Raw genomic sequence first — 19,752 nt, forward strand, 5'->3', positions numbered from 1 at the left:
TAGTTCCCCAGGCCGTTCCTCCTCTTGGTCATCTGTTCAAGCTTCTTGTTCTAGTCGGATCATTCCTGCTTTAGCTTGGCACTCTCTTCCTCCAATTTGCTGGCTGCAGTGAGCTTCTTCTCCGCGGCCTCAGATTTCTCCTTAGCCTCAGCGAATGCTTTGTTCTTGTCTTTGAGCACCTGCTTCAAGAGATTCAGATCATCTGTGGTCACCTCCAAGTCCAGCTGAAGCTGGTTCTTCTCCTTTTCCAAGTCGACGTATTTGGTCCCGAGCTCGCAGGTTCTCTGAAATCATCAAAGAAGTCATTTAGTTGACACTAATATTTCTCCACTCCCGAGTGGAGAAGAGCAGTTCAGTCGACTAGACGGCGGCCCGCCGCCCCACCCCACACCCCTGAAAGCGTCATATCATGGTTGATGGAAATGATGTCCATGAAACTTGCAGGATAAATCTTGATGGTTCAGACCTTTTCATCCCTACTAAAAAGTTCAGCGGTGGAGACTCTAAGGAAAAACATTCACTCGACAGACCGAGTGATGAAAGTACTACAAGTATGTAAAAGGACCCTGAGTCCAAGTTCTTAAGACTACTGCCTATCGTAAACGACAGACAGTAGTCTCGAGGACTACACCCAGTGGGTGCACTCAGCGTTCCCCCACTGGATACAACACCACTCGACCAGGTACGGCGTGTCCCAGTCAAAAAAAAGAGATACCAAATATCTACAACTATCTCAATCAGACCACCGCCGATGCAAGCAGTCGACGACGGTCTCTGGGACTACACCCAGTGGGTGCACTCAACGTTCCCCACTAGACTTATTATCACTCACGCAAGTCTTTCCTGTCGAGTGCCAACAACTATCAAAAACCAATCAAAGACCCCTGCCGATGTCACCATCATTCGAGAACGGTCTCGGGGACTACACCCAGTGGGTGCACTCAGCGTGCCCCCACTGGACCAGAAACAAGCAAGTATACGCCAAAAGAAAACACCTAGTGGGTGTAGAGTTAATATGGAGAGAATCCAATCATAAATGAACTTACAATCACACTTACTCGGACATTATCACGAAGCGCCGAGCTGGCATCATACACCAACTTGCTGGCCTCATACGCCTCCTTGGTCCGGAGCATCATCTGCTCAGCCTGGATCATGGCCTCCTTACCCGCTCTAGTCTGGTCTTCTAGGACACGGTGCAGAGAGAATGCATGCATTGGAGGAGTCGGCACTACAACCGAGGTCACAGGAGTTACCGGGAGTTGTTCAATCGGCACTGGAGTCACAAGGGTTGAACCCGCGGGAGGAGCATTCGACAATTGAATCTCAAGCCCAGTTTTGGCTCGAGATGAGTGACCAAGTTCTAAAGGCAATTCAGCATTCGACCGCTGCAGTTCATCATCGTCTTCCAAGTGGATGACGTTTGTAGCTGTTAATCGACAATATTAGTTATCCAATCGACGAATTATGTCCAAAAAATAGAACAGAGTGAAGATTTGTTATACTTCATTTGGAGGTTGCCACGTCTGCAACATCCACGTCCATGAGATCCTCTTTGTCTCCCGGAGGCGACGTCACCGAGGTAGCAGCTCTGACAAGAAAATTCCACTCGTTCATCAAAGGCATGAAATTCCACGACAACAAAAGAAAGGAAATAAACACTCACGCTAAGGCGACTGGCACAACGATCCTCATTCTCTGCCGACTTAGTTGTTGCGGCCCGGTCATGCTTCACATTTCTGGTGCTTGACGCCAGGGTCTTGCTTGGGGCAGCCGTCGGGTCTTGGCAATGCTTGGATTGAGACTCGTCACGTGGAGGAGACTGAATCTCTTCTTCACTCTCCTTCAAGCATTCTTTGCTGTCCTTGCTGTCCTCAACATAATCACTGTCCATGCTGCCGCCTGCACTCTCTTCATCAACGTCAAGTTGCTCCCCGTTCAGCACGAGCAAATACATATTTGTCACCTCCTACAAGATATAAACAGCTAAGTCAATCGACTGGAGATTCAATCACTCGACAAAGATATGAAAGTATTTGACAAGGACATAAGTCACCACATCTGGTGGTCGATTCTCAGCAGAGAAGGGCAAGACACGTTTGGCTCCAAGAGGGTTGTCATAGGCCCCAGTGATGCTTGTGAGCCACTGCGCCATGATTTCTTCAAAGACCTCCTCTGGGTGTGACCGAGTGGAGTCCCCAGGACCCGAATAATGCCATATGGCGTGGTCTCTTGCTTGAAGAGGCTGGATTCACCGACTGAGAAATGTCTCAAGTAGGTCCATCCCAGTCACCCCGCCACAGATGAGATCGACTAACGCATTCACCAGAATTCGTACCTGGACCTTCTCCCCCTCTGACACAGTCAGCGTTCTAGGGAGCAGTGGGTCGCTCCAAAGTAAAGGGCGAAGGCAAGTCGACATATTTGGAGATGCAACGTCTTTGCAATAAAACCAAGTCGATTGTCAGCCTCAGACAGATTCAGGATGAGTCATTTGCGAGAAAGCACTCTTACTCCTCTTCTGGATCCCCAAGCCACCACACAGCTGGATGACGTTAGTTCTACTATCCCTAGGATTGGATTTCTTTACCAACTGAGAACGTACGGTGAAGATATGTTTGAACAATCCCCAATGAGGAGAAAAGCCCAAGAAACATTCGCACAACGTTATGAACGTGACAAGGTACGCAATATCATTTGGAGGAAGGTGGTGGAGTTGAGTGATACGTCTCAAACGTATCTATAATTTTTGATGGTTTCATGTTGTTATCTTGTCAACTTTGGATGTTTTATGTACCTTTTATATCTTTTTTGGGACTAACTTATTAATTCAGTGCCAAGTGCCAGTTCCTGTTTTTTCTGTGTTTTTGACTCTTTTCAGATCTTATTTTGGAACGGAGTCCAAACGAAATAAAATCCCCGAAATAAATTTTTCCAGAACAGAATAAGATCGGGGGACTTGAGGGCCAAGGCAGGTGTCACGCCCAAGATGCGACCATATCCTCAATTTGGCACAAAGGCCTCGTCAGGGATAGAAGCGCATCTCGTCGTGTCGCAAGAATGGATATCGTTACAAGTACATGTACTGAAAAGAAGATATATATATATATATATATATATATATATATATATATATATATATATATATAGAATTGCCTTACACCCGCCACATGCTACATCGGAGTCACAACAGTACAATACATTAACATCATGAAGAAGAGCAGGGTCCAACTACTGACGAAAACAAACGAGAAAAGAAGAACGACGTCCATCCTTGCTATCCCAGGCTTCCGGCCTGGAACCCATCCTAGATCGATGAAGAAGAAGAAGAAGAAGCAACTCCAAATGAACAAGCAACGCGCTCGCGTCGAGTAACCTTTACATGTACCTGCAACTGGCGTTGTAGTAATCTCTGAGCCACAGGGGACTCAACAATCTCATTTCCAAAGGTATCAAGACTAGCAAAGCTTAATGGGTGAGGCAGGGTTAAGTGGTGAGGTTGCAGCAGCGGCTAAGCATATATTTGGTGGCTAAACTTACGAGTACAAGAAATAAGAGGGGGAAGTTCTACGCATAACGGACGTGACCACTAATGATCAAATGAATGATCCTGAACACCTACCTACGTCAGACATAACCCCACCGTGTCCTCGATCGGAGAAGAAACTCACGAAAGAGACAGTCACGGTTACGCACACAATTGGCATATTTTAATTAAGTTACCTTCAAGTTATCTAGAACCAGTGTTAAACAAAGTTTTCACGTTGCCACATAACCGCGGGCACGACTTTCCGAAAGATTTAACCCTGCAGGGGTGCTCCAACTAGTCCATCACAAATTACCACAAGCCGCATAGAAATCCTCGATCACGACACTCGCGATCTCGTCGGATTCCTTAGTGGAAAACCTCAACTCTGAGATTACCCGAAGCATCACCGAAATCCCGATGCACAAGATATCTCGTCAAAGGTAAAACTAATCCAGCAAGGCCGCCCGACGTGTCGACGGTCCCGATAGGAGCCGCGTATCTCGTTCTCAGGACACGACGGATAAGCGAAGCGTACGGTGGCCTGATAGACATCACCCGAGTTGCCCCGGGTTGGCCCCGCACGGTGCTCTGTTTTGGACCAGCACCATCAGCACTGGCCCTCCCTGTATTATGTAGAATTACTCCTTGGGTAGCGCTAACTCCCTATGCATTTCAGTATTAAAAAAGTTATTATGTTGGGAAAATATAGTACCAATGTTGGGCCTTGTCAGACCAGCTTTAATCTAAAACGAATTATCAAGGGGGTCCCCATAACAACCCCGATCGTGTTAGGAGCGCTCAATTACGGAACATAACACCGGTAGCCGAAACTAAGGGGGCAAAGGTGGAACAAAACACCAGGCTAGAAAGGCCGAGCCTTCCACCTTTTACCAAGTATATAGGTGCATTAAATTAAATAGCATTAATATGTAGATATAACAAGGAACCCATGTAATCATATGGAAGCAACTGCACCTGCAACTAGCAACGCTATCAACATGGTTAAGCAAGAGGTAACATAGCCAATTAGTGGTTTGCTAGGTTGAACAGGTTGAAGGTTTTCATGGCATTGTTGAGAGGCTGATATTTAACATGTGGTCGGCAACGAGACATAATCGATAGAAGCGGTAAAACTAGCATGGCAATGATAGTAACGGTATCTGGGGAAATGGTCATCTTGCCTGAGATCCCGCTTGGTAGAAGAATGCCTCCGTGAAGCAGACGAACCGATATAGTCGAACGGGTCCTCACAATTCGACACGCTTGCGGCACTCTATCGAGACGAAGCAAATCGGAAACACAAATCAACACACGATATTCACCACGCGATACACAACACATATGATGCATGAACAACTCAATACATGCAAGTCACGACATGGCAATTCACCCAATCAAACACTACACGTTAAGTGAAGTTCAATATGGAACGGGTTGCATATTGACGAAACTCCACGTTAATTATTTAGTTCCATCCCGATTAGATACACGGCAATATTAAATGTGATTAAACATGGCAAGAGGTGAAGCGCAGTTAATCTACCTATCTAGGCATTTTAAATGAGGTCGGAAATGACATATAGCACCTCCGAGACGACCTCACATGTTAATTTACAATTCTGTCCAGATCTGAACTAACACATTTAATTAGTTGTTAAACATCAAAACAAATAGGTTCACGTGATTCTACGCGTCGAGAAAAGCAATTTACACATAGAGAACTTCTCCAACGGAGCTACAGTTCAAAAGATACAAGCACCGCAAGATATGATGGCATGAACGCAATATGTGTGCAACTACGGTCACGAGCACTTCAAAACATACAACCAGCAAGAGAAAATGAAACTACACAAGATTCTAAGCAAGTTTCATATAGGACACAATCAAAACGGAGCTATGGATCAACAGATAAACTCATGCAAAGACAACAACAAAATATATAAAATTTCAGACTTAGAAATATTCCAGCATCTCCAAATCAGCACTATTTCCTAGCAAGTTGAGAGCAAGCAAACCACACCTAAACATGGATTTCTATTGCAACCAAAATTACCAGGGGCTAGACTAAACATCCAAGGGCATATCTCTATTTGACAACTCGATCAAATGAAGCACGGAACAAATCCCACAAAATAAACAAAAGGGCAACATGACAAAATATCACGCGCACTAACTTGCTCAAAAGCTAAAACTAAATGCACAGATAAATCCTATGGATTTTTCTACCCCGAAAACATATATAACATGAGGGGTTGCAACTCAAGAATATCGCCACACGTATATGCGAGATAATGTCCTAAACGCGGTATAATAAACTAACGTCGGAAACATACATACAAAAATACCAACGACTACTCTAAAATACATGGCAAAAGGGTTCCTAAAACATTAGCGTTTATCTACGGAGTTCGAGCAATCCGGACACGCACGAAAAAAATACAGGACGATCCTCTATTGGGACAGCACACAAAACTAGTCATTTGGCATGTCAAACTAATTCAAACATGCATGCAAGTTGTAAATTACGAATCTACGCGAAAATCTACACAAATTCCATATATAGATCATCTCGATCGGACTTACGGTTAAGAATCTACGAGTGTTAATATACGTCAATTTTTTGGAATTAATTAATTCCGAAAATCCCTAAAAAGAAAATAAACTACCGGGCCTAACTGATAAGTGCCATAAAACTAAACAACGCCCAGGCGAGGCTTAGAGGCAGGGGCAAGCTCACCTTGCGGGCCTGGCCCAGAAGAAGGTGAATCAGAGTCAATCAGGGACAGCAAGGTCGCCGCGGGAGACGGTAACACCTCCGGCTATGCAAGCCTCATCGCCGGCGCTAGCCGACCGATCTGAAGTGGACGACGACGTGGCCCAGCCATGCGTGTGAGGCGACTGGATGAATTTGGAGGGAGTGGCTGCAGGATGGGTAGGTGGGAGGGTGAGGGGATCGGATTTTTCTTGCCGACGCTGCGGCTCCCGAGAAGGAAAAAAACAAACCAAGCTAGGTTTAAGTTGTGTGCAAACAAACAGCATACATAGCGTCGTGCAAGTCATTGTTTCCAGACGGGTACCGGTGCCGTCCGGTCATGCCCTTGTGCAGAGTTTACCATGCCCCACTGCTCAAACACTGCATGATACTTAATACATACTCAATCCATTTCTAAATATAAGTTTTTTTTAAAGATTCCACTACAAACTATATACGGTTGCATATAGACATATTTTAGAGTATGAATTTACTTATTATGCTTCGTACGTAGTTTTTAATGAAATTTTTAAAAGGACTTATACTTCATATTTAGGAACGGAGGGAGTAGGCATGCGTCCAATACGTGGAAACTACTCGATCTGGAAGCTGAAATCCCGATTTCACCGGGGAACCGAGAAAGAGTCAGATCCGATCGCCAAACTGCAATGCCTAGCCTACCAATATAGATCGATCCTCAACGCCTCCCCCTTGGCCAGACTTCCAAGCCTGCTGCTATACCAATGTTGCGTCGCGTTCGACCACGAACTGGCACGGCCAGCGGCGAGGACCGCTTCAGCGCACTACCAGACGATCTCATCCACCTCATAGTACGCAGGCTGGACACCCGCACCGCGCTGTCCATGGCCGTCCTCGCCAGGCGTTGGGCGCACATCCCCCACGATCTGCCGGAGCTCGACTTCAGGGTCAGCGACGTGCTCCCGCCCGAGTACCACCGGACTGTTGCCCTCCGCCGGCGCAACATGCCGCGTGATACGTTTCTGGCCGAGACGCTGGACCGTCTCATGGCTCGCTGCGAAATCGACACGATCTCGGCTTTCGTCGATGGCATCACTGGATTATTGGAAGCCGACGGCGGCCCTACTGATGGCGACCCACGTCGGCGCGCCAAGACCCTGCGTCTGGAGTTTTTCCAGACACACGACGGCGGATACGTCGTCGACCGCCTGATCGCCACCGCGGTAGGCGCATGGGGAGTGAAGGATCTGGAGGTCGTTGCCAGGCAAGCGTCCTGCGATGTCCTTCAGGCGCCGCCCTACTGCTTTCCTCACGACCACGACTGCCTCAAGGACGACCTTCGCAGCTTGACGCTGGGTAACTACTGCACGCTCCCGCCGCTGCATAGCTACAACGCTCTCACCACGCTGGTACTGAAAGACATGGCTGCTTCCACGCCCGTCGGTGTGTACCAGAGGGTGTTCATTGAGTGCACACGGCTTCAGGTGCTTCACCTGATATCCTGCTGCTGCGCACAGGACTGTGTGACGGTGGACGCGCCGTGTTCAGAGATCAAGGAGCTCATCCTCGACCAGTGCAAGTTCATGGCGGTCGAGCTGCTCCACCTTCCAATGCTTGTCAGCCTGGCATGCTGCCTAACCGACACTTGTAGAATCGTATTCGGCTCGGTCCCCAGCCTCATGCACACTAACCTCACATTCGCAACAGAAAGCTGGATAGTTCCGCAGCGGTGCAGGGATCACTTCGCTCATTACATCATCGGTATACCCCCTACCATTACGAATCTCGTCCTCCGATTCACTGGGCTGAGAAGATGGATGTTGCCCAGCACACCAGTCAAGCCATTCCTCAACCTGAAAGAGCTCCTTGTCGCCGATTTGCCTGCCAACTGGAACATCTCATGGCCACGCCGCCTCCTGATGTCCGCCCCATCACTCGAGGTCCTGCATATCCATGTGCCTTGCTCGGAGGGGGAGCCAACTTATGGGAGCATGCTAATGACCTCACTCGAGGCGCTTCAGCGCCATCACCGCCTCGAGGAGTTTGTCATTACGGGATTCTTGCAGCGCCACATATGGTTTTTGAAGTATGTTGTGAGCGTGTGCACGTCGTTGCAACGTGTTATCCTGCTCAAGGATGATGGTCATGTTCGATACAATGGACTTTGGGATTGGGAGATGGTCGAGCAGCAAGCATGTCCTTGGAGCGATGATGATGAAATGGTTGTCAGGAGAATAATCAAATCTGGGTGCAGGCCTCTGGTTGAACTCAGCGTGGGATGACCTTGGCGGGCTTAAAATTGAATACTTGGGTTTATGACTCGTCCCTTCAAAATAAGTCAATTTCTTATACATATATATGTCTCTTTCATCTAAATGGAAAGGCAGTGATCTGCCAATTCCTTGAAGAGACAAAATTGTGTCTTACGTATATTACAATCTCCGGCTATTTATCCGAACATGCGTCTATGTAAAATAAGTTTGTCCTCTGTTTTGTTTAAAAAAAATGTCCTCTCCAACTCTATCAATAGCACCGTAGAGCTATGGAGGCAAGCCGGAGCCACTGTATTGGAGCACCCGTTCTGGGATCCCCCGTGAAACATCCACCCCCCTTGTAATCTTTTGTCTGGATTTCCTTTTTCTCTTTTCCTTTTTTCCTTGATCATTCGGATCATAGCCCCCCGCCACTTTTGTTTCCATCATGCTACCTGCTTTGAATCAATATAAGCCAGCCTACGGCTGGATCTTTCAAAAAAAAAATTGGCAAACAAAATGGTCATGAATATGTGATGGGGCCAATTCATCATTTGATTTGCATTTTGTTGGATATTTATGTGACTTTCAGCATTTATTCAACATGGTTAATATTTATTTAACTCAACATGGAATTGTTCATATTATTAATGTTTGCGATGGGGAATAATTGACGTGGAATTTCACTCGAGTAAGTAATGCTTGCAGTGTGAGGATGACTATGATGGAATACAATAGAGGAATCAACAGGGTCCGACTCTGATGGAATTTTATATGCAAGTACGTATTTTCCCCGCGACATCACGGGTTGGAATACCTGAGCAGGCTGTTGATCCACATGATTAAGATTGGAAGTTGATCTCACACATACAATATAATCATCATACATGACTCACACATGTGTGCTAGGAACTAGTCTACTATTGAAGGGAATCGAACGTCATAATGGTTCAACCTCATTCGATTCCACCTACGACAACCATAGACCAAAAGACTCTCAGCGAGGGCCACGATCGTAGGATCTCGCACTGGAAAGAAAAATGCTGAAAAGAGGCCCCAAGTTCTCCATCTCCTTGAGGATCTCCATCTCGGTTTCTAAAAAAAAAGGATCTCCATCTCGACTTTCTCGAGATCTCTGACCAGTAAATGAACCAACCGGCACCCATCCCACCTGACACCTCCATCTCCCCCCGTAACCATAATTGCGGGTGGTATGACCACAACCCAATGCAATAGCGGGGAGGGAGGTTGGGAGATCGGGGTGGTCCACGGTGCGACAGAGGTCGACGAGAAGGAAGAGGAGAGGTACACTAGCCGCGGTGGGGACGAATCAGGTCGAGGATGAGGAGGAGAAGTGCGGGCTTAGTAATGTGGGTAGGGTGCTTGCCAGAAAGCCGCCACTGTCGCGCTCTTCCTCTTCAGGCATGACGATCTGAAGTGTGCGCCGTGTGCTCTTTTTGTTCTGCGATTTAAGTTTTAGGTGCACGAATGATGGCGGTGCGACGCGCTGCAACACGTTTGCAGGATCCTATTCGGTTGTAAGATGTTCGTCTTGCCATGTTGACGTATGCAATCTATTGCTCACTTTTGGGGCATTGTAATTACTTGCAGGATTGATATACGTCGCACTTAATTCTCCAAGTACAATCAATTTTGCAAAGCATCCAAGCAGGTTATTTCTCTTAATGGCATGTTTTCATGGAAGATAACAATGCATATGATTTAATCACAAAGTGGTTTATATTGACGTAAATCAGATTTGTTCTAAGGGGGACTATTATGGGTGTATTTTGATACCTATTGTACTTGAAAATCATGGAACAAGCCTGAATTTTTCCAGCCATCTCGAAAGGATCTGTGGGTGTTTCCTTTCGTTTTATGTCATATAAATCATCAATTACGTTGCTGCCATATTATTGTGAAGTTAGCAAATGCATGCACCTTATAACTTTCCTTATGTGCCAGCTTGCACATGCGTTTTTGGTTAAAATAGTGTGGATACACCAGTCTTACTTTTTTTGAAATGAAGGCAGCAGAGTTGTCTCATCGATTAATTAAGAAGAAAAGAGATGCCCGGTTAATTAATGGAAAACCGGGTAAAAACCGTCGCAGGTAAGACCCCACATGCAGGCTACTCCCAAACAATGGAGCCACGGGGGACAACAGAGACTCACCAACCGATAGACCTAAGACAACACTTCTACAACCATCAAACAATTGGGTCTCAACATCATAGATGAAACTTCAACGGTTTGCTCTGACATGAGAAGAACACCTCGAAGAAGACCACCAACACAACCAAGCCCCAATTTGCATCTCAAATAAGTGCATCACGGAATCACCAGCGCCACTCCTTTATCACCACACTTCTTGATTTTGCATTTGTTCGATTTCTCAAAGATGTGCATCATGGATACACCAGTGTTGTTGACTCAGATCTATCATCACACGTGATCAGTCATCCTATTGAAAGTCAGCAGGCTCCCTTGTGTACTCAATAGTGTTTGTGTTGCAATGACTGATCAAATATTTGACGTGGATGTATATCGAGTAGGCTCTTAAGATCTCAAAAATGATCTCAACTTTTAATGAGTCCAAAGGTCAGTGTCAGCATCTAATATTCAGTTTCCACCCTTGAGCTAGATACACTGTTTATATACTTGCTTGTTTTCTCCTGCAGATTGGTGGTATGCTAATATATGCTTCTAAGCTTTTAAGGTCTCGAACATGACCACTTCTAGAGGCCTTTGGGAATAAACTATAATTTGAGATAGCTGCTGGACTGAAAGATCGAGATAAGAGAAGCACTTCGGTACAACCCCCTGCTATGGCAACAAAAGTCCTTCCCCAACAGTGGTGCCAGAGATCCTTCTGTCGTCTCTTGAGCTTGCGTTGGTTTTTCCCTTGAAGAGGAAAGGGTGATGCAGCATAGGAGCAATAAGTATTTCCCTCAGTTTGAGAACCAAGGTATCAATATAGTAGGAGAATCTCGTCAAGTCCAGAGTACCTGCGCAAAGACAAAAGAGCTTGCACCCAACGCTTTAAAGGGGTTGTCAATCCCTTCAAAATTGTTTGCAAAGTGAGATCTGAAGGCGGAAAGTGCAACAAAGTAAAAAGTGTAAGGCTGAAAATATGGTGTGGAGTAGACCCCGGGGCCATAGTGTTCACTAGAGGCTTCTCTCAAAATAGCAAATATCATGTTGGGTGAACAAATTACTGTCGAGTAATTGATAGAACCGCGCAAAGTCATGAAGATATGTAAGGCAATGATCATACATATAGGCATCACGCCCGAGACAAGTAGATCGATACTTTCTGCATCTACTACTATTACTCCACACATCGACCGCTATCCAGCATGCATCTAGTGTATTGAGTTCATGACGAGCAGAGTAACGCTTTAAGCAAGATGACATGATGTAGAGGGATAAACTCAAACCAATGATGAAAACCCCATCTTTTTACCCTTGATGGCAACAACACGATGCGTGCCTCGCTACCCCTTCTGTCACTGGGTGAGGTCACCGTACGGTATGAACCCAAAACCAAGCACTTCTCCCATTGCAAGAATCATAGATCTAGTTGGCCAAACAAAACCCACAACTCGAAGAGAATTACAAGGATATGAAATCATGGATAAGAGAGATTAGAAGAAACTCAAATAAGATTCATAGATAATGATCATAAATCCACAATTCATCGGATCTCAACAAACACACCGCAAAAGAAGATTACATCGGATAGATCTCCATGAAGATCATGGAGAACTTTGTATTGAAGATCCAAGAGAGAGAAGAAGCCATCTAGTTACTAGATATGGACCCGTAGGTCTATGGTGAACTACTCACGCATCATCGGAGAGGTCATGGTGTTGATGAAGAAGCCCTCCGTACCTGAATCCCCCTCTGGCAGGGCACCAGAACGTGCCTCAGATGGGGTCTTGCAGAGACAGAAGCTTGCGGCGGCGGAAAAGTACTTTCGATGATCTCCTGATTTTTTAATGGAATTTTAGGGAATATGTAGGCGCAAAACCTAGGGAGAGGAGGTCCAGGGGGCCCACAAGCCAGGGGGCCGCGGCCTCCCCCTGGTCACGGCTAGGGGGCTTGTGGGGCCCCTGGGGACTGATACGTCTCCGTCGTATCTACTTTTCCGAACTTTTTTGCGCTTGTTTTGGACTCTAATTAGCATGATTTGAACGGAACTAACCCGGACTGACGTTGTTTTCAGCAGAATTGCCATGGTGTTGTTTTTGTGCAGAAATGAAAGTTCTCGGAACGTCCTGAAAATTTACGGAGATTTTTTCTGGAATAAAAGAAAAATACGTGCGCAAAGATCCATCGAAGGGGGCGTGCCAATGGGCCACAAGCCCACAGGCCGCGGCCACCCCCTATGGCCGCGCCATGCAGGCTTGTGGGGCCCACGTGGCACCACCGCCCCCAATCTCAGCTCTGTATCTTCCGTTTCGCTTGGAAAAAAAATCAGAGAGAAGGTTTCATCGCGTTTTGCGATACGGAGGCGCCGCCACATCCTGTTCTTCATCTGGAGGGCAGATCTGGAGTCCGTTTCGGGCTTCGGAGAGGGGAAACCGTCGCCATCGTCATCATCAACCTTTCTCCATCGACAATCCCATGATGCTCTTCATCGTTCGTGACTAATCTCATCGTAGGCTTGCTGGACAGTGATGAGTTGGATGAGATCTATCATGTAATCGAGTTAGTTCTTGACGGGGATTGATCCCTAGTATCCACTATGTTCTAGATTGATGTTGCTACTACTTGGCTATGCTTAATGCTTGTCACTAGGGCCCGAGTGCCATGATTTCAGATCTGAACCTATTATGTTGTCGCCAATATATGTGTGTTATTGATCCTATCTTGCAAGTTGTAGTCACCTACTATGTGTTATGACCCGGCAACCCCGGAGTGACAATAGCCGGAACCACTCCCGGAGATGACCATAGTATGGGGAGTTCATGTATTCACCGCGTGTTAATGCGTTGGTCCGGTTCTTTATTAAAAGGAGAACCTTAATATCCCGTAGTTTCCATTAGGACCCCGCTGCCACGGGAGGGATGGACAACAGATATCATGCAAGTTCTTTTCCCTAAGCACGTATGACTACATACGGAATACATGCCTACATTAGATTGACGAACGGGAGCTAGTTACTTATCTCTCCGTGTTATAGATGTTACATGATGAATCACATCCGTCATACTCATCCATCACCGATCCACTGCCTACGAGTCTTTTACTACTGGTTTTCGCTACGTTACTTTGCCTAGGCTTGTATCTTCCTACAAAAGGGATTGGGCCACTTTGCTGCTGCTGTCACTACTGCTGTTACTTGTTACTTTGCTGCTGCTGCTACTACTGTTCCTTACTAATCCGTTGTTACTCGTTGCAAGACTTTTTTGGCACTGACATTCCATCAACAAGTCTTTTTCTGGCGCCATTGATACAAGAGTTAGGAATAGTCTGCCGTCAACATATCGTTTCTAGCACCGTTGCTATCATACTACTTTGCTACTGATGCTTTGCTTGCAGACACTAATCTTTCAGGTGTGGTTGAATCTAACACATTTAGCTGCTAATACTTGAGAATATTCTTTCGCTTCCCGTTGTGCGAACCAACAAATTTGGGTTGAATACTCTACCCTCGTAAACTACTGCGATCCCATACGCTTGTGGGACATCAGGGATCCCCTGCCTTGGCTCTCAAGTCTCCCGATCTTCTTTTGTTACGGAAAAAATATTTTCGGGGATTTTATTCCGTCTGGACTCCGTTTCAAATTCTCCTTTGAAAGGGGTCAAAAATATGGAAAAAACAGGAACTGGCACTTGGCAGTGAGTTAATAAGTTAGTCCCAAAAAATATATAAAAGACATCCAAAACATCCAAAGTTTGACAAGATAATAGCATGAAACCATAAAAAATTATAGATATGTTGGAGACGTATCAAGCATCCCCAAGCTTAACTCCCGCTCGTCCTCGAGTAGGGAAGTGATAAAGAATGAATTTTTGATGTGGAATTCTACCTAGCATAGTTGTCCTTTGCAACTTCTTTCACGTGACATGAATGTTCAGATCCGTAAGATTCGAAACAATAGTTTGCTATTGACATGAAAACAATAATACTTCAAGCAAACTAGGAAAGTAATCATGAACTTCAAAATAACAAGGCCAAGGAAAGTTATCCCTACAAAATCATATAGTCTGGCTACGATCCATCATCCTCACACAACTAATGTAAATCATGCACAACCCCGGTATTGGCCAAGTACTTGTTTTCGCACTCTTACTTTCTTAAACCTTTTATAACTATCACGCAACACATGAGCGCGAGCCATGGATATAGCACTATAGGTGGAATAGAGTGTGGTGGTGGTTGTGAGACAAAAAGGAGGAGATGGTTGCTATTGCAACAAAAGACCTTCCAACGGCGCCAGAAATACTTCTTACGTTTGCTGGGCATCCCTGGCAATGGCGCCAGAAATAGGCACGTCGACGGGAGAATACTTGGCTTGATCTTTCTGCTGCGGCTACGCCTTAAGGGACTTTCTTGGCAAGTGTGCAAAGGATTTCCCCCGTGGCCTTGGAGCCTTGCGTTGGTGTTCCCTCAAAGTGGAAAGGGTGATGTAGCGTAGCGGTGGTAAGTATTTCCCTCAGTTTGAGAACCAAGGTATCAATCCGGCGGAAGAGTATCTCAAGATCCTGCACAAACACAAAAGCTTGCACCCAACGCTATGAAGGGGTTGTCAATCCCTTATAGATTGTTTGTCAAGTGAGAACTGAAAGCAATAAAGTAACAAAGCAAAGTAAAAGCGGAGTTGTAAACGGTGGATGTGAATAGACCCGGGGGCCGTAGTGTTTACTAGTGGCTTCTCTCATGAAAGCAAGTAGACAGTGGGTGAACAAATTACTGTCGAGCAATTGATAGAACTGTGCAGAGTCGTGACGATATCTATGCAATGATTATTTCTATAGGCATCACGTCCGAAACAAGTAGACCGATACTGTCTGCATCTACTACTATTATTCAACACGTCGACCGCTATCCAGCATGTATCTAGTGTATTAAGTCCATAAGAAAAGAGTAACGCCTTAAGCAAGATGACATGATGTAGAGGGATAATCTCAAACCAATGATAAAAACCCCATCATTTTACCCTTGATGGCAACTGCTTGATGTGTGGCTTGCTGGCCCTACTGTCACTGGGAAAGGTCACCACATGGCAGAACCCAAAACCAAGCACTTCTCCCATTGCAAGAATCATAGATCTAGTTGGCCAAACAAAACCCAAGACTCGGAGAGACTTACAAGGATATCAAATCATGCATATAAGAAATCAGCAAAGACTCAAATATATATCATAGATAATCTGATCACAAGTCCACAAATCATCGGATCTCGACAAACACACCGCCAAAGAAGATTACATCGGATAGATCTCCATGAAGATCATGGAGAACTTTGTATTGAAGATCCAAGAGAGAGAAGAAGCCATCTAGCTACTAACTACGGACCCGTAGGTCTGAAGTGAACTACTCACGAGTCATTGGAGGGGCGATGATGATGAAGCCCTCCACCTCCAAAGTCCCCTCCGGCAGGGCGCCGGGAAGGGTCTCCAGATGAGATCTCACGGAAACGGAAGCTTGCGACGGCGGAAAAGTATTTTGAGGCTCCCCTGATTTTTTGCGGAATATTTGGGAATATATAGGCGCAAGACCTAGGTCAGGAGGCAGCCAGGGAAGCCACAAGCTTGCCCACCGCTGCCTGCCCCTGGTGGCGGGGTGGGAGCTTGTGGGCTCCCTGGGGCCCACCTGGTCTGGCCCAAAGGCTCCCTCGACTTCTTCCGTTCGGGAAAAAAACATTTTGGGTTTTTTCTTCCATTTGGACTCCGTTCCAAAATCAGATCTGAAAAGAGTCAAAAACACGGAAAAACAGGAACTGTCACTTGGCACTGAATCAATAAGTTAGTCCCAAAAAGATATAAAAAGGTACATAAAACATTCAAAAAAGACAAGATAACAGCGTGAAACCATCAAAAATTATAGATACGTTTGAGACGTATCAAGCATCCCCAAGCTTAACTCCTGCTCGTCCTCGAGTAGGGAAGTGATAAGAATGAATTTTTGATGCTTTCATGCTACCTAGCATAGGTGTCCTTTGTAATTCCTCTTATGTGACGTGAATGTTCAGATCCATTAGATTCAAAACAATAGTTTGCTATTGACGTGGAAACAATAATAATTCAAGCAAACTAGCAAAGTAATCATGAACTTTCAAAATAACAAGGCCAAAAGAAAGTTATCCCTACAAAAGCATATAGTCTGGCTATGCTCTATCATCATTGCACAACGAATTTAAATCATGCACAACCCCGGTATTGGCCAAGTAATTGTTTCACACCTTTACTTTCTCAAACATTTTCAACTCTCACGCAATACATGAGCGTGAGCCATGGTTATAGCACTATAGATGGTGTGGAATGTGGTAGAGTTTGCAAGACAAAAAAGGAGAAGAAAGTCACATTAACTAGGCATATTAATGAGCTGTGGAGATGCTCATCAATAGATATCAATGTGAATGAGTAGGGATTGCCATACAAATGATGCACTAGAGCTACAAGTATGTGAAAGCTCTTCAAGAAAACTAGTGGGTGTGCATCCAACTTGCTTGCTCACGAAGACCTAAGGCAATTTTGAGGAAGCCTATCATTGGAATATACAAGCCAAGTTATATAATGAGAATTTCCCACTAGCTATATGGTGGTGACAAAACGAGAGACTCTCAATCATGAAGATCATGGTGCTCAATATGCACAAGTGTGGAAAAAGATGGTAGCATTGTCCCTTCTCTCTTTTTCTCTCATTTTTTTGGTGGGCTCTTTGGCCTCTTTTTTTATGGGCTTCTTTGGACTCTTTTATTTCCTCACCTAGGACAATGCTCCAATAATGATGATCATCACATTTTCAACTCAAAACTTAGAGCAATTATGACTCTATATGGAATGCCTTCGGTAGTGTACCGTGGCAATGATCTAGCATGGCATAGACATCAATGGAAACATCATGCTAGCTATCTTACGATCGTGCAAAGGCAATGTAGATGTGGTGGCACATATCATGGTGGTAGTTGCATGATAATATATCTCGTAATGACTTTGAAAAAGCCATAGTAGGTAGGTATGGTGGCTGTTTTGAGGGAGGCTAATGGTGGGTTTTGTGCACCGGCGAAAGTTGCACGGCACTAAGAAGATAGTGATGGTGGAAGGTGAAAGTGCATCTAAACCATGGACTCAAAATTAGTCATGACGAACTCATATACTTGTTGAAATTTTTTTATTAGTAATCTAAACAAAGAATTCAACGCATACTCCTAGGGGAAGGGTTGGTAGGTATAAACCATCGCGCGATCCCGACCGCCACGCAAAGGATGACAATCAATAGACTAATCATGCTCAGATTTCATCACATAGCGGTTCACCATACGTGCATGCTACGGGAATCACTAACTTAAACACAAGTATTTATAGATCCACAACACCTTACTAGCATGATTTCAATATTACCATAACCACAACTCAAAACTAATCGAGATGAATCAAACTTCTCTAACTATTCAATGCACATGAAGGTGGAAGTTTTCGTATCCCTTTGGATAACTACCCCTTTTGAGACTAATTTCAAAGAATAGATCAACTACCATGCCACGCACCGCTGCGCTCTAAAAGATATAAGTGAAGCACAAAGAGCAAAAGTATCTAGCTCAAAAGATATAAGTGAAGCACATGTGAGCTGAATTGTCTACCAAAAGATATAAGTGAAGCTCGACAAAATCACGGTGTGTGCATGTCTCTCTCTCTAGGTATGCAGCAAGGATGATGGTGACACAACAAAAATAAAAGACTCCTACGATACAAGACGCTCCAAGCAAAAACACATAACATGTGGTGAATAAAAATATAGCCCCAAGTAACGTTACCGATGGATTGAAGACGAGAGAGGGGATGCCTTCCCGGGGCATCCCCAAGCTTAGGCTTTTACGACATCCTTGAATATCTAGGGGGTTCCTTGGGCATCCCCAAGCTTGAGCTCTTTCCACTCTTTATCTTTTTGTCCATAAGAACTTCACCCAAAACTTGAAAACTTCACAACACGAAACTTAAACAGAAACTCGTGATAACATTAGTACAAGAAAGCAAACCACCACTTCCTTAGGTACTGTAGCAAACTTAAATTCTACTTGTGATGATGTTGGGTTACTGTACTTTCAATCTTCCATGGCTAATACCCCCCGATACTATCCATAGTTTCATCAAAATGAGCAACCAACACAACAAAAACAGAATCTGTTAACACTAGACTAGTCTGTAGCAATCTATATGTTTCGTATACCTATAGTACTTAAAAAATTCTGAAAACTTACGACAGTGTGAAGAATTTGCGTAGTAATCAGCAGCAAAAAGAATCAACTCAAAATCTCTTACATAAAAAAAACCAAAATTCTTTTCGTGAGAAGAAAGTTTCTGTCTTTCCCAGCATGACCAAACGATCATCCTCAAGACTAATCATAACGGTTTTGCTTGGCACAAACGCAAAAAGAAACACACAAAACACAATCATCACATAATTATGAAAGTGTGGAAAACAGAAAACAGAAAGAAAAAGGATATATTCGTTGGGTTGCCTCCCAACAAGCGCTTTTGTTTAATGCCCTTAGCTAGGCATTCAATGATGCTCACACAAAAGGCAATAATTGAAGCACAATGAGAGCATCCTAAAGCATGTGAAAATCACATCTAAGTCTAACATACTTCCTATGCATAGGAATTTTATAGGAAAATAGATTGTCAAGACAACCAATAGTTGCCATATGCAAGGAAGAAGAAAGAGACAATAGCAATCTCAACATAACGAGAGGTAATTTGATAACATGAAAGTTTCTACCAAAATATTTTATTCTCTCAAAGCAATAACATGTGGGATCATATTCAAATTCAACAATATAGCTATCACAAAGGATATTCTTTTCATGATCCACATGTATGCAAAGTTGACGCTCTTCAAAAATAGTGGAATTATCATCAACTAAAGTCATGACTTCTCCAAACCCACTTTCAATATTATTGCAAATATCATTGCAACAAGTAGTGGACATAGCAAAACTAGCATCCCCAAGCTTTGGGTTTTGCATATTTTTAGCATGATTGTCATTAATAGAATTTATAATGAAAT

Source organism: Hordeum vulgare, chromosome 1H (assembly GCF_904849725.1).
Source record: "Hordeum vulgare subsp. vulgare chromosome 1H, MorexV3_pseudomolecules_assembly, whole genome shotgun sequence".
In the NCBI taxonomy this organism is placed as follows: domain Eukaryota; kingdom Viridiplantae; phylum Streptophyta; class Magnoliopsida; order Poales; family Poaceae; genus Hordeum; species Hordeum vulgare.